The following is a 15,934-nucleotide window of genomic DNA, read 5'->3' on the forward strand; positions in this document are numbered from 1 at the left end:
CTCTTTTTAAGTAACACTCCCCCCTTACCTCTTTTTTATGTAACACTCCCCCTTACCTCTTTTGAAGGTAACACTCCCCCTTACCTCTTTTGAAGGTAACACTCCCCCCTTACCTCTTTTGAAGGTAACACTCCCCCCTTACCTCTTTTGAAGGTAACACTACCCCCTTACCTCTTTTGAAGGTAACACTCCCCCCTTACCTCTTTTGAAGGTAACACTCCCCCTTACCTCTTTTTATATAACACTACCCCCTTACCTCTTTTGAAGGTAACACTACCCCCTTACCTCTTTTGAAGGTAACACTCCCCCCTTACCTCTTTTGAAGGTAACACTACCCCCTTACCTCTTTTGAAGGTAACACTACCCCCTTACCTCTTTTGAAGGTAACACTACCCCCTTACCTCTTTTGAAGGTAACACTCCCCCCTTACCTCTTTTTTATATAACACTCCCCCCTTACCTCTTTTGAAGGTAACACTCCCCCTTACCTCTTTTTAAGGTAACACTACCCCCTTACCTCTTTTTAAGGTAACACTCCCCCCTTACCTCTTTTGAAGGTAACACTCCCCCTTACCTCTTTTGAAGTAACACTCCCCCCTTACCTCTTTTGAAGGTAACACTACCCCCTTACCTCTTTGAAGGTAACACTCCCCCCTTACCTCTTTTGAAGGTAACACTACCCCCTTACCTCTTTTGAAGGTAACACTCCCCCCTTACCTCTTTTGTTTCCAATATTTTTTATTAAGTTTTCAAAGAGAAATATAAATCAGGGAGAGGGGTATACAAAGAAAGTTAGGAGCGGGGGGGGGGAGGAAAAATATGCACCCGCAGTCCACATCAGGGGGGCCATCAATCCAATACAGATTATTGCATATTTACACATAACAGTTACATATCTAGTATCCAGTATCCATAACGTTCCTCCCAGAACCATCTCCCAACAGGGATAATCGTCAACTTAGCCCGGGATCCCCCAGTTGTGGCGCTATCCAGGCCCAAAGGGCCAACATACCCCAGCCCACTACCTCTGAATTGGTAACATATCAGTAGTAGAGCAGAGTGGAAGGAAGAAGAGGAGGAAAAAGGATAGAAGAGGAGAAGGGAAAGAAGAGCGAGAGAGAAAGAAGAAAAAAAAAAGAAAAAAAAGGGGGGGAGGGATGGCGCATCCCCATCCACCAGCCTTGAATTGGATCAGTGTACATTCGTGAGGTAAGTGATCCAGGGATCCCACACCTTATCGAAAACCTTGACTTTGTCATTCAGAATGGCTGACAACCTCTCGTTCACCATGATCCATGACAACTTAGACTTCAAGAGGCAAAAAGGGACAGTGGGGGATCTCCATGACTTGGCGATGGAAATTCTAGCTGCCACAAAAATAAAAGCTATCAATTTTTTCAAGTACTTTGACGTACCCTCCACCGGGCGTCCCAGCAGTGCATGCAGAGGCGACTTAACGAGGTTCACCTGGGTTATAGAATAGATAAAATTGTAGGTGCGTATCCAGAATCGCCTCACCTTTTGACATATCCACCAAGTGTGGTACATGGAACCGTCCTCATTGCACCCTCTAAAGCACCGCGGAGACGCCCCTGGGACAAAGGTGGCTATTCGCGCAGGGACCATGTACCACCGTAACAACACTTTGTAATTGGCCTCAATTAAAGAGGTGTTAATATAGGATCTAGACGCCCCCCTGTATCAGCTTGCTCCATTCCGCCATTTCAAGAGCCGTACCAAGATCCTGTTCCCACTTTTGCATATAAACCAACTTTTGAGTATTAGAGGACAACAAGCTGTAGATTATTGATATGTGACCGGAGTGTTTGTCAAAGGTTCTACAAAGTTGTTCCATAGCCGTTGATGTGGAGAGGTCCGAAGCGCGGTTCAAAGTCCCCAAAAAGTGAGCAATCTGAGCGTATCGAAAGTATTCAGCTTTTGGAAGATCATACCTCTCCTGTAAAACCGACTTTGACAAAGCCCCCTTGTGGTCGCATAGATCCGCTATCCTCAGTAGACCCTTATTGATCCACCAATTAAAGTCCTGGGGCCGGAGACCCGGGGTGAACTCGGGGTTGTGGAATAGTGAAGCCATCGGGGTGTGTGGTGATTTAAATTGATATGTTTTTGCTAGGCGATCCCAGAGGCTCAGGGAGAATGACAGAGACGGACACATCACAGACGGCCTACCCCTTACCTCTTTTAAAGGTAACATTCCCCCCTTACCTCTTTTGAAGGTAACACTCCCCCCTTACCTCTTTTGAAGGTAACACTCCCCCCTTACCTCTTTTGAAGGTAACACTAACCCCTTACCTCATTTGAAGGCAACACTCCCCCTTACCTCTTTTGAAGGTAACACTCCCCCCTTACCTCTTTTGAAGGTAACACTTCCCCCTTACCTCTTTTGAAGGTAACAATCCCCCCTTACCTCTTTTTTACATAACACTCCCCCCTTACCTCTTTGGAAGGTAACACTCCCCCTTACCTCGTTTTTACGTAACAATTCCCCTTACTTATTTTGAAGTTAACACTCCCCCTTACCTCTTTTGAAGGTAACACTCCCCCCTTTACCTCTTTTGAAGGTAACACTAACCCTTACCTCATTTGAAGGTAACACTCCCCCCTTACCTCTTTTGAAGGTAACACTCCCCCCTTACCTCTTTTGAAGGTAACACTCCCCCCTTACCTCTTTTGAAGGTAACACTCCCCCCTTACCTCTTTTGAAGGTAACACTCCCCCCTTACCTCTTTTGAAGGTAACACTCCCCCCTTACCTCTTTTGAAGGTAACACTCCCCCCTTACCTCTTTTGAAGGTAACACTCCCCCCTTACCTCTTTTGAAGGTAACACTCCCCCCTTACCTCTTTTGAAGGTAACACTACCCCCTTACCTCTTTTGAAGGTAACACTCCCCCCTTACCTCTTTTGAAGGTAACACTCCCCCTTACCTCTTTTGAAGGTAACACTCCCCCCTTACCTCTTTTGAAGGTAACACTCCCCCCTTACCTCTTTTTAAGGTAACACTCCCCCCTTACCTCTTTTGAAGGTAACACTCCCCCCTTACCTCTTTTGAAGGTAACACTCCCCCCTTACCTCTTTTGAAGGTAACACTCCCCCCTTACCTCTTTTGAAGGTAACACTCCCCCCTTACCTCTTTTGAAGGTAACACTCCCCCCTTACCTCTTTTTAAGTAACACTCCCCCCTTACCTCTTTTGAAGGTAACACTCCCCCCTTACCTCTTTTGAAGGTAACACTCCCCCCTTACCTCTTTTGAAGGTAACACTACCCCCTTACCTCTTTTGAAGGTAACACTCCCCCCTTACCTCTTTTGAAGGTAACACTCCCCCCTTACCTCTTTTGAAGGTAACACTCCCCCCTTACCTCTTTTGAAGGTAACACTCCCCCCTTACCTCTTTTGAAGGTAACACTACCCCCTTACCTCTTTTGAAGGTAACACTCCCCCCTTACCTCTTTTGAAGGTAACACTCCCCCCTTACCTCTTTTGAAGGTAACACTCCCCCCTTACCTCTTTTGAAGGTAACACTCCCCCCTTACCTCTTTTGTAGGTAACACTCCCCCCTTACCTCTTTTGAAGGTAACACTCCCCCCTTACCTCTTTTTAAGGTAACACTCCCCCCTTACCTCTTTTGAAGGTAACACTCCCCCCTTACCTCTTTTGAAGGTAACACTCCCCCCTTACCTCTTTTGAAGGTAACACTCCCCCCTTACCTCTTTTGAAGGTAACACTCCCCCCTTACCTCTTTTGAAGGTAACACTCCCCCCTTACCTCTTTTTTAGGTAACACTCCCCCCTTACCTCTTTTGAAGGTAACACTCCCCCCTTACCTCTTTTTTAGGTAACACTCCCCCCTTACCTCTTTTTTATGTAACACTCCCCCCTTACCTCTTTTGAAGGTAACACTCCCCCCTTACCTCTTTTTATGTAACACTCCCCCCTTACCTCTTTTTTATGTAACACTCCCCCCTTACCTCTTTTGAAGGTAACACTCCCCCCTTACCTCTTTTGAAGGTAACACTCCCCCCTTACCTCTTTTTTATGTAACACTCCCCCCTTACCTCTTTTGTAGGTAACACTCCCCCCTTACCTCTTTTGAAGGTAACACTCCCCCCTTACCTCTTTTGAAGGTAACACTCCCCCCTTACCTCTTTTGAAGGTAACACTCCCCCCTTACCTCTTTTGAAGGTAACACTCCCCCCTTACCTCTTTTGAAGGTAACACTCCCCCCTTACCTCTTTTTAAGTAACACTCCCCCCTTACCTCTTTTGAAGGTAACACTCCCCCCTTACCTCTTTTGAAGGTAACACTCCCCCCTTACCTCTTTTGAAGGTAACACTCCCCCCTTACCTCTTTTTTATGTAACACTCCCCCCTTACCTCTTTTGAAGGTAACACTCCCCCCTTACCTCTTTTGAAGGTAACACTCCCCCCTTACCTCTTTTGAAGGTAACACTCCCCCCTTACCTCTTTTGAAGGTAACACTCCCCCCTTACCTCTTTTGAAGGTAACACTCCCCCCTTACCTCTTTTGAAGGTAACACTCCCCCCTTACCTCTTTTGAAGGTAACACTCCCCCCTTACCTCTTTTGAAGGTAACACTCCCCCCTTACCTCTTTTGAAGGTAACACTCCCCCCTTACCTCTTTTGAAGGTAACACTACCCCCTTACCTCTTTTGAAGGTAACACTACCCCCTTACCTCTTTTGAAGGTAACACTACCCCCTTACCTCTTTTGAAGGTAACACTACCCCCTTACCTCTTTTGAAGGTAACACTACCCCCTTACCTCTTTTGAAGGTAACACTACCCCCTTACCTCTTTTGAAGGTAACACTACCCCCTTACCTCTTTTGAAGGTAACACTACCCCCTTACCTCTTTTGAAGGTAACACTACCCCCTTACCTCTTTTGAAGGTAACACTACCCCCTTACCTCTTTTGAAGGTAACACTCCCCCCTTACCTCTTTTGAAGGTAACACTACCCCCTTACCTCTTTTGAAGGTAACACTCCCCCCTTACCTCTTTTGAAGGTAACACTACCCCCTTACCTCTTTTGAAGGTAACACTACCCCCTTACCTCTTTTGAAGGTAACACTCCCCCCTTACCTCTTTTTTATGTAACACTCCCCCCTTACCTCTTTTTTATGTAACACTCCCCCCTTACCTCTTTTGAAGGTAACACTCCCCCCTTACCTCTTTTGAAGGTAACACTCCCCCCTTACCTCTTTTGAAGGTAACACTCCCCCCTTACCTCTTTTGAAGGTAACACTCCCCCCTTACCTCTTTTTAAGGTAACACTCCCCCCTTACCTCTTTTTAAGGTAACACTCCCCCCTTACCTCTTTTGAAGGTAACACTCCCCCCTTACCTCTTTTGAAGGTAACACTCCCCCTTACCTCTTTTGAAGGTAACACTCCCCCCTTACCTCTTTTTAAGTAACACTCCCCCCTTACCTCTTTTGAAGGTAACACTCCCCCCTTACCTCTTTTGAAGGTAACACTCCCCCCTTACCTCTTTTGAAGGTAACACTCCCCCCTTACCTCTTTTGAAGGTAACACTACCCCCTTACCTCTTTTGAAGGTAACACTCCCCCCTTACCTCTTTTGAAGGTAACACTCCCCCCTTACCTCTTTTGAAGGTAACACTCCCCCCTTACCTCTTTTGAAGGTAACACTCCCCCCTTACCTCTTTTGAAGGTAACACTCCCCCCTTACCTCTTTTGAAGGTAACACTCCCCCCTTACCTCTTTTGAAGGTAACACTCCCCCCTTACCTCTTTTGAAGGTAACACTCCCCCCTTACCTCTTTTGAAGGTAACACTCCCCCCTTACCTCTTTTGAAGGTAACACTCCCCCCTTACCTCTTTTGAAGGTAACACTCCCCCCTTACCTCTTTTGAAGGTAACACTCCCCCCTTACCTCTTTTGAAGGTAACACTCCCCCCTTACCTCTTTTGAAGGTAACACTCCCCCCTTACCTCTTTTTAAGGTAACACTCCCCCCTTACCTCTTTTGAAGGTAACACTCCCCCCTTACCTCTTTTGAAGGTAACACTCCCCCCTTACCTCTTTTGAAGGTAACACTCCCCCCTTACCTCTTTTGAAGGTAACACTCCCCCTTACCTCTTTTGAAGGTAACACTCCCCCCTTACCTCTTTTTAAGGTAACACTCCCCCCTTACCTCTTTTGAAGGTAACACTCCCCCCTTACCTCTTTTGTAGGTAACACTCCCCCCTTACCTCTTTTGTAGGTAACACTACCCCCTTACCTCTTTTGAAGGTAACACTCCCCCCTTACCTCTTTTTAAGTAACACTCCCCCCTTACCTCTTTTGAAGGTAACACTACCCCCTTACCTCTTTTGAAGGTAACACTACCCCCTTACCTCTTTTGAAGGTAACACTCCCCCCTTACCTCTTTTTTATGTAACACTCCCCCCTTACCTCTTTTGAAGGTAACACTACCCCCTTACCTCTTTTGAAGGTAACACTCCCCCCTTACCTCTTTTGAAGGTAACACTACCCCCTTACCTCTTTTGAAGGTAACACTACCCCCTTACCTCTTTTGAAGGTAACACTACCCCCTTACCTCTTTTGAAGGTAACACTACCCCCTTACCTCTTTTGAAGGTAACACTCCCCCCTTACCTCTTTTTAAGGTAACACTCCCCCCTTACCTCTTTTGAAGGTAACACTCCCCCCTTACCTCTTTTTTATGTAACACTCCCCCCTTACCTCTTTTGAAGGTAACACTCCCCCCTTACCTCTTTTGAAGGTAACACTCCCCCCTTACCTCTTTTGAAGGTAACACTCCCCCCTTACCTCTTTTGAAGGTAACACTCCCCCCTTACCTCTTTTGAAGGTAACACTCCCCCCTTACCTCTTTTTTAAGTAACACTCCCCCCTTACCTCTTTTGAAGGTAACACTCCCCCCTTACCTCTTTTGAAGGTAACACTCCCCCCTTACCTCTTTTGAAGGTAACACTCCCCCCTTACCTCTTTTGTAGGTAACACTCCCCCCTTACCTCTTTTGTAGGTAACACTCCCCCCTTACCTCTTTTGTAGGTAACACTCCCCCCTTACCTCTTTTGAAGGTAACACTCCCCCCTTACCTCTTTTGAAGGTAACACTCCCCCCTTACCTCTTTTGAAGGTAACACTCCCCCCTTACCTCTTTTGAAGGTAACACTACCCCCTTACCTCTTTTGAAGGTAACACTCCCCCCTTACCTCTTTTGAAGGTAACACTCCCCCCTTACCTCTTTTGAAGGTAACACTCCCCCCTTACCTCTTTTGAAGGTAACACTCCCCCCTTACCTCTTTTGAAGGTAACACTACCCCCTTACCTCTTTTGAAGGTAACACTCCCCCCTTACCTCTTTTGAAGGTAACACTCCCCCCTTACCTCTTTTGAAGGTAACACTCCCCCCTTACCTCTTTTTAAGTAACACTCCCCCCTTACCTCTTTTGAAGGTAACACTCCCCCCTTACCTCTTTTTAAGGTAACACTCCCCCCTTACCTCTTTTGAAGGTAACACTCCCCCCTTACCTCTTTTGAAGGTAACACTCCCCCCTTACCTCTTTTGAAGGTAACACTACCCCCTTACCTCTTTTGAAGGTAACACTCCCCCCTTACCTCTTTTGAAGGTAACACTCCCCCCTTACCTCTTTTGAAGGTAACACTCCCCCCTTACCTCTTTTGAAGGTAACACTCCCCCCTTACCTCTTTTTTATGTAACACTCCCCCCTTACCTCTTTTTAAGGTAACACTCCCCCCTTACCTCTTTTTTATGTAACACTCCCCCCTTACCTCTTTTTTATGTAACACTCCCCCCTTACCTCTTTTGAAGGTAACACTCCCCCCTTACCTCTTTTTTAAGTAACACTCCCCCCTTACCTCTTTTTTAAGTAACACTCCCCCCTTACCTCTTTTTTAAGTAACACTCCCCCCTTACCTCTTTTGAAGGTAACACTCCCCCCTTACCTCTTTTGAAGGTAACACTCCCCCCTTACCTCTTTTTTATGTAACACTCCCCCCTTACCTCTTTTGAAGGTAACACTCCCCCCTTACCTCTTTTTATGTAACACTCCCCCCTTACCTCTTTTTTATGTAACACTCCCCCCTTACCTCTTTTGAAGGTAACACTCCCCCCTTACCTCTTTTGAAGGTAACACTCCCCCCTTACCTCTTTTTTATGTAACACTCCCCCCTTACCTCTTTTTTATGTAACACTCCCCCCTTACCTCTTTTTATATAACACTCCCCCCTTACCTCTTTTGAAGGTAACACTCCCCCCTTACCTCTTTTGAAGGTAACACTCCCCCCTTACCTCTTTTGAAGGTAACACTCCCCCCTTACCTCTTTTGAAGGTAACACTCCCCCCTTACCTCTTTTGAAGGTAACACTCCCCCCTTACCTCTTTTGAAGGTAACACTCCCCCCTTACCTCTTTTGAAGGTAACACTCCCCCCTTACCTCTTTTGAAGGTAACACTCCCCCCTTACCTCTTTTGAAGGTAACACTCCCCCCTTACCTCTTTTGAAGGTAACACTCCCCCCTTACCTCTTTTGAAGGTAACACTCCCCCCTTACCTCTTTTTATGTAACACTCCCCCCTTACCTCTTTTGAAGGTAACACTCCCCCCTTACCTCTTTTGAAGGTAACACTCCCCCCTTACCTCTTTTGAAGGTAACACTCCCCCCTTACCTCTTTTGAAGGTAACACCCCCCCCTTACCTCTTTTGAAGGTAACACTCCCCCCTTACCTCTTTTGAAGGTAACACTCCCCCCTTACCTCTTTTTTATGTAACACTCCCCCCTTACCTCTTTTGAAGGTAACACTCCCCCCTTACCTCTTTTTTATGTAACACTCCCCCCTTACCTCTTTTGAAGGTAACACTCCCCCCTTACCTCTTTTGAAGGTAACACTCCCCCCTTACCTCTTTTGAAGGTAACACTCCCCCCTTACCTCTTTTGAAGGTAACACTCCCCCCTTACCTCTTTTGAAGGTAACACTCCCCCCTTACCTCTTTTTAAGGTAACACTCCCCCCTTACCTCTTTTTTAAGTAACACTCCCCCCTTACCTCTTTTGAAGGTAACACTCCCCCCTTACCTCTTTTTAAGTAACACTCCCCCCTTACCTCTTTTTTATGTAACACTCCCCCCTTACCTCTTTTGAAGGTAACACTCCCCCCTTACCTCTTTTTAAGGTAACACTCCCCCCTTACCTCTTTTGAAGGTAACACTCCCCCCTTACCTCTTTTGAAGGTAACACTCCCCCCTTACCTCTTTTGAAGGTAACACTCCCCCCTTACCTCTTTTTTATGTAACACTCCCCCCTTACCTCTTTTGAAGGTAACACTCCCCCCTTACCTCTTTTGAAGGTAACACTCCCCCCTTACCTCTTTTGAAGGTAACACTCCCCCCTTACCTCTTTTGAAGGTAACACTCCCCCCTTACCTCTTTTGAAGGTAACACTCCCCCCTTACCTCTTTTGAAGGTAACACTCCCCCCTTACGTCTTTTGAAGGTAACACTCCCCCCTTACGTCTTTTGAAGGTAACACTCCCCCCTTACCTCTTTTGAAGGTAACACTCCCCCCTTACCTCTTTTGAAGGTAACACTCCCCCCTTACCTCTTTTTAAGGTAACACTCCCCCCTTACCTCTTTTGAAGGTAACACTCCCCCCTTACCTCTTTTGAAGGTAACACTCCCCCCTTACCTCTTTTGAAGGTAACACTACCCCCTTACCTCTTTTGAAGGTAACACTACCCCCTTACCTCTTTTGAAGGTAACACTCCCCCCTTACCTCTTTTGAAGGTAACACTACCCCCTTACCTCTTTTGAAGGTAACACTCCCCCCTTACCTCTTTTGAAGGTAACACTCCCCCCTTACCTCTTTTGAAGGTAACACTCCCCCCTTACCTCTTTTGAAGGTAACACTACCCCCTTACCTCTTTTTATGTAACACTCCCCCCTTACCTCTTTTGAAGGTAACACTCCCCCCTTACCTCTTTTTAAGTAACACTACCCCCTTACCTCTTTTGAAGGTAACACTCCCCCCTTACCTCTTTTGAAGGTAACACTCCCCCCTTACCTCTTTTGAAGGTAACACTACCCCCTTACCTCTTTTGAAGGTAACACTCCCCCTTACCTCTTTTGAAGGTAACACTCCCCCCTTACCTCTTTTGAAGGTAACACTACCCCCTTACCTCTTTTGAAGGTAACACTCCCCCTTACCTCTTTTTATGTAACACTCCCCCCTTACCTCTTTTTAAGGTAACACTCCCCCCTTACCTCTTTTGAAGGTAACACTCCCCCCTTACCTCTTTTTAAGGTAACACTCCCCCTTACCTCTTTTGAAGGTAACACTACCCCCTTACCTCTTTTGAAGGTAACACTCCCCCCTTACCTCTTTTGAAGGTAACACTCCCCCCTTACCTCTTTTGAAGGTAACACTCCCCCCTTACCTCTTTTTTATGTAACACTCCCCCCTTACCTCTTTTGAAGGTAACACTCCCCCCTTACCTCTTTTGAAGGTAACACTCCCCCCTTACCTCTTTTGAAGGTAACACTCCCCCCTTACCTCTTTTGAAGGTAACACTCCCCCCTTACCTCTTTTGAAGGTAACACTACCCCCTTACCTCTTTTGAAGGTAACACTCCCCCCTTACCTCTTTTTTATGTAACACTCCCCCCTTACCTCTTTTTTATGTAACACTCCCCCCTTACCTCTTTTGAAGGTAACACTACCCCCTTACCTCTTTTGAAGGTAACACTCCCCCTTACCTCTTTTGAAGGTAACACTCCCCCCTTACCTCTTTTGAAGGTAACACTACCCCCTTACCTCTTTTGAAGGTAACACTCCCCCCTTACCTCTTTTGAAGGTAACACTACCCCCTTACCTCTTTTGAAGGTAACACTCCCCCCTTACCTCTTTTGAAGGTAACACTCCCCCCTTACCTCTTTTGAAGGTAACACTCCCCCCTTACCTCTTTTGAAGGTAACACTACCCCCTTACCTCTTTTGAAGGTAACACTCCCCCCTTACCTCTTTTGAAGGTAACACTACCCCCTTACCTCTTTTGAAGGTAACACTACCCCCTTACCTCTTTTGAAGGTAACACTACCCCCTTACCTCTTTTGAAGGTAACACTCCCCCCTTACCTCTTTTTAAGGTAACACTACCCCCTTACCTCTTTTGAAGGTAACACTCCCCCCTTACCTCTTTTGAAGGTAACACTACCCCCTTACCTCTTTTGAAGGTAACACTCCCCCCTTACCTCTTTTGAAGGTAACACTCCCCCCTTACCTCTTTTTTAAGTAACACTCCCCCCTTACCTCTTTTGAAGGTAACACTACCCCCTTACCTCTTTTGAAGGTAACACTCCCCCCTTACCTCTTTTGAAGGTAACACTCCCCCCTTACCTCTTTTGAAGGTAACACTCCCCCCTTACCTCTTTTGAAGGTAACACTCCCCCCTTACCTCTTTTGAAGGTAACACTCCCCCCTTACCTCTTTTTAAGGTAACACTCCCCCCTTACCTCTTTTTAAGGTAACACTCCCCCCTTACCTCTTTTGAAGGTAACACTACCCCCTTACCTCTTTTGAAGGTAACACTACCCCCTTACCTCTTTTGAAGGTAACACTCCCCCCTTACCTCTTTTTAAGTAACACTCCCCCCTTACCTCTTTTTTATGTAACACTCCCCCCTTACCTCTTTTTATGTAACACTCCCCCCTTACCTCTTTTGAAGGTAACACTACCCCCTTACCTCTTTTGAAGGTAACACTCCCCCCTTACCTCTTTTGAAGGTAACACTCCCCCCTTACCTCTTTTGAAGGTAACACTCCCCCCTTACCTCTTTTGAAGGTAACACTCCCCCCTTACCTCTTTTGAAGGTAACACTCCCCCCTTACCTCTTTTGAAGGTAACACTCCCCCCTTACCTCTTTTGAAGGTAACACTCCCCCCTTACCTCTTTTGAAGGTAACACTACCCCCTTACCTCTTTTGAAGGTAACACTCCCCCCTTACCTCTTTTGAAGGTAACACTCCCCCCTTACCTCTTTTGAAGGTAACACTCCCCCCTTACCTCTTTTGAAGGTAACACTCCCCCCTTACCTCTTTTTATATAACACTCCCCCCTTACCTCTTTTGAAGGTAACACTCCCCCTTACCTCTTTTTAAGGTAACACTACCCCCTTACCTCTTTTGAAGGTAACACTCCCCCCTTACCTCTTTTGAAGGTAACACTCCCCCCTTACCTCTTTTGAAGGTAACACTACCCCCTTACCTCTTTTGAAGGTAACACTCCCCCCTTACCTCTTTTGAAGGTAACACTCCCCCCTTACCTCTTTTGAAGGTAACACTCCCCCCTTACCTCTTTTGAAGGTAACACTCCCCCCTTACCTCTTTTGAAGGTAACACTCCCCCCTTACCTCTTTTTTATGTAACACTCCCCCCTTACCTCTTTTTTAAGTAACACTCCCCCCTTACCTCTTTTGAAGGTAACACTCCCCCCTTACCTCTTTTGAAGGTAACACTCCCCCCTTACCTCTTTTTAAGGTAACACTCCCCCCTTACCTCTTTTGAAGGTAACACTCCCCCCTTACCTCTTTTGAAGGTAACACTCCCCCCTTACCTCTTTTGAAGGTAACACTCCCCCCTTACCTCTTTTGAAGGTAACACTCCCCCCTTACCTCTTTTGAAGGTAACACTCCCCCCTTACCTCTTTTGAAGGTAACACTCCCCCCTTACCTCTTTTGAAGGTAACACTCCCCCCTTACCTCTTTTGAAGGTAACACTCCCCCCTTACCTCTTTTGAAGGTAACACTCCCCCCTTACCTCTTTTGAAGGTAACACTCCCCCTTACCTCTTTGTTATATAACACTCCCCCCTTACCTCTTTTGAAGGTAACACTCCCCCCTTACCTCTTTTGAAGGTAACACTCCCCCCTTACCTCTTTTTATGTAACACTCCCCCCTTACCTCTTTTGAAGGTAACACTCCCCCCTTACCTCTTTTGAAGGTAACACTCCCCCCTTACCTCTTTTTTATGTAACACTCCCCCTTACCTCTTTTGAAGGTAACACTCCCCCCTTACCTCTTTTGAAGGTAACACTCCCCCTTACCTCTTTTGAAGGTAACACTACCCCCTTACCTCTTTTGAAGGTAACACTCCCCCTTACCTCTTTTGAAGGTAACACTCCCCCCTTACCTCTTTTGAAGGTAACACTCCCCCCTTACCTCTTTTGAAGGTAACAATCCCCCCTTACCTCTTTTTTACATAACACTCCCCCCTTACCTCTTTTGAAGGTAACACTCCCCCTTACCTCGTTTTTACGTAACACTCCCCCCTTACCTCTTTTGAAGGTAACACTCCCCCCTTACCTCTTTTGAAGGTAACACTCCCCCTTTACCTCTTTTGAAGGTAACACTAACCCTTACCTCATTTGAAGGCAACACTCCCCCTTACCTCTTTTGAAGGTAACACTCCCCCCTTACCTCTTTTGAAGGTAACACTCCCCCCTTACATCTTTTGAAGGTAACACTCCCCCCTTACTTCTTTTTTACGTAACACTCTTCCTTACCTCTTTTTTTACGTAACACTCCCCCCTTACCTCTTTTGAAGGTAAAACTCCCCCTTACCTCTTTTTTATGTAACACTCCCCCTTTGCCTTTTTTTTTTTTACATAACACTCCCCCTTACCTCTTTTTTACGTAACACTCCCCCCTTACCTCTTTTGAAGGTAACACTCCCCCCTTACCTCTTTTGAAGGTAACACTCCCCCCTTACCTCTTTTTTATGTAACACTCCCCCCTTACCTCTTTTGAAGGTAACACTCCCCCCTTACCTCTTTTTAAGGTAACACTCCCCCCTTACCTCTTTTTTATGTAACACTCCCCCCTTACCTCTTTTGAAGGTAACACTCCCCCCTTACCTCTTTTGAAGGTAACACTCCCCCCTTACCTCTTTTGAAGGTAACACTCCCCCCTTACCTCTTTTTTAAGTAACACTCCCCCCTTACCTCTTTTTAAGGTAACACTCCCCCCTTACCTCTTTTTAAGGTAACACTCCCCCCTTACCTCTTTTGAAGGTAACACTCCCCCCTTACCTCTTTTGAAGGTAACACTCCCCCCTTACCTCTTTTGAAGGTAACACTACCCCCTTACCTCTTTTGAAGGTAACACTCCCCCCTTACCTCTTTTGAAGGTAACACTCCCCCCTTACCTCTTTTGAAGGTAACACTCCCCCTTACCTCTTTTGAAGGTAACACTCCCCCCATACCTCTTTTGAAGGTAACACTCCCCCCTTACCTCTTTTGAAGGTAACACTACCCCCTTACCTCATTTGAAGGTAACACTCCCCCTTACCTCTTTTGAAGGTAACACTCCCCCCTTACCTCTTTTGAAGGTAACACTCCCCCCTTACCTCTTTTGAAGGTAACACTCCCCCCTTACCTCTTTTGAAGGTAACACTCCCCCCTTACCTCTTTTTTATATAACACTCCCCCCTTACCTCTTTTGAAGGTAACACTCCCCCCTTACCTCTTTTGAAGGTAACACTACCCCTTACCTCATTTGAAGGTAACACTCCCCCCTTACCTCTTTTGAAGGTAACACTCCCCCCTTACCTCTTTTTTATATAACACTCCCCCTTACCTCTTTTGAAGGTAACACTCCCCCCTTACCTCGTTTTTATGTAACACTCTCCCCTTACCTCTTTTGAAGGTAACACTCCCCCCTTACCTCTTTTGAAGGTAACACTCCCCCCTTACCTCTTTTTTAAGTAACACTCCCCCCTTACCTCTTTTTTAAGTAACACTCCCCCTTACCTCTTTTTTATGTAACACTCCCCCTTACCTCTTTTGAAGGTAACACTCCCCCTTACCTCTTTTGAAGGTAACACTCCCCCTTACCTCTTTTTTATGTAACACTCCCCCCTTACCTCTTTTGAAGGTAACACTCCCCCCTTACCTCTTTTTACGTAACACTCCCCCTTACCTCTTTTTTATGTAACACTCCCCCTTACCTCTTTTGAAGGTAACACTCCCCCCTTACCTCTTTTGAAGGTAACACTACCCCCTTACCTCTTTTGAAGAAAACACTCCCCCCTTACCTCTTTTGAAGGTAACACTCCCCCCTTACCTCTTTTGAAGGTAACACTCCCCCCTTACCTCTTTTGAAGGTAACACTACCCCTTACCTCTTTTGAAGGTAACACTCCCCCCTTACCTCTTTTGAAGGTAACACTCCCCCCTTACCTCTTTTGAAGGTAACACTCCCCCCTTACCTCTTTTGAAGGTAACACTCCCCCCTTACCTCTTTTGAAGGTAACACTACCCCCTTACCTCTTTTGAAGGTAACACTCCCCCCTTACCTCTTTTGAAGGTAACACTCCCCCCTTACCTCTTTTGAAGGTAACACTCCCCCCTTACCTCTTTTGAAGGTAACACTCCCCCCTTACCTCTTTTGAAGGTAACACTCCCCCCTTACCTCTTTTGAAGGTAACACTCCCCCCTTACCTCTTTTTTAGGTAACACTCCCCCCTTACCTCTTTTGAAGGTAACACTCCCCCCTTACCTCTTTTGAAGGTAACACTCCCCCCTTACCTCTTTTGAAGGTAACACTACCCCCTTACCTCTTTTGAAGGTAACACTCCCCCCTTACCTCTTTTGAAGGTAACACTCCCCCCTTACCTCTTTTGAAGGTAACACTCCCCCTTACCTCTTTGTTATATAACACTCCCCCCTTACCTCTTTTTAAGGTAACACTCCCCCCTTACCTCTTTTGAAGGTAACACTCCCCCCTTACCTCTTTTTATGTAACACTCCCCCCTTACCTCTTTTTAAGGTAACACTCCCCCCTTACCTCTTTTGAAGGTAACACTCCCCCCTTACCTCTTTTGAAGTAACACTCCCCCCTTACCTCTTTTTTATG

The 15,934-nt window shown here is 46.3% G+C and overlaps 1 long non-coding RNA gene across 1 annotated transcript; it reads right to left on the reverse strand.

Annotated features, from left to right (window-relative positions):
* Positions 1-232: 232 nt before the first annotated feature.
* On the reverse strand, positions 233-14,648 carry LOC120945449. Its single transcript, XR_005750580.1, has 3 exons — positions 14,630-14,648; positions 2,226-2,254; positions 233-285 (listed from the first exon to the last, which is right to left on the reverse strand). It is a non-coding gene; the product is annotated as an uncharacterized LOC120945449 (long non-coding RNA).
* Between the last annotated feature and the right edge of the window lie 1,286 nt (positions 14,649-15,934).

Source organism: Rana temporaria, chromosome 7 (genome assembly GCF_905171775.1).
Source record: "Rana temporaria chromosome 7, aRanTem1.1, whole genome shotgun sequence".
NCBI classification, from domain to species: Eukaryota; Metazoa; Chordata; class Amphibia; order Anura; family Ranidae; genus Rana; species Rana temporaria.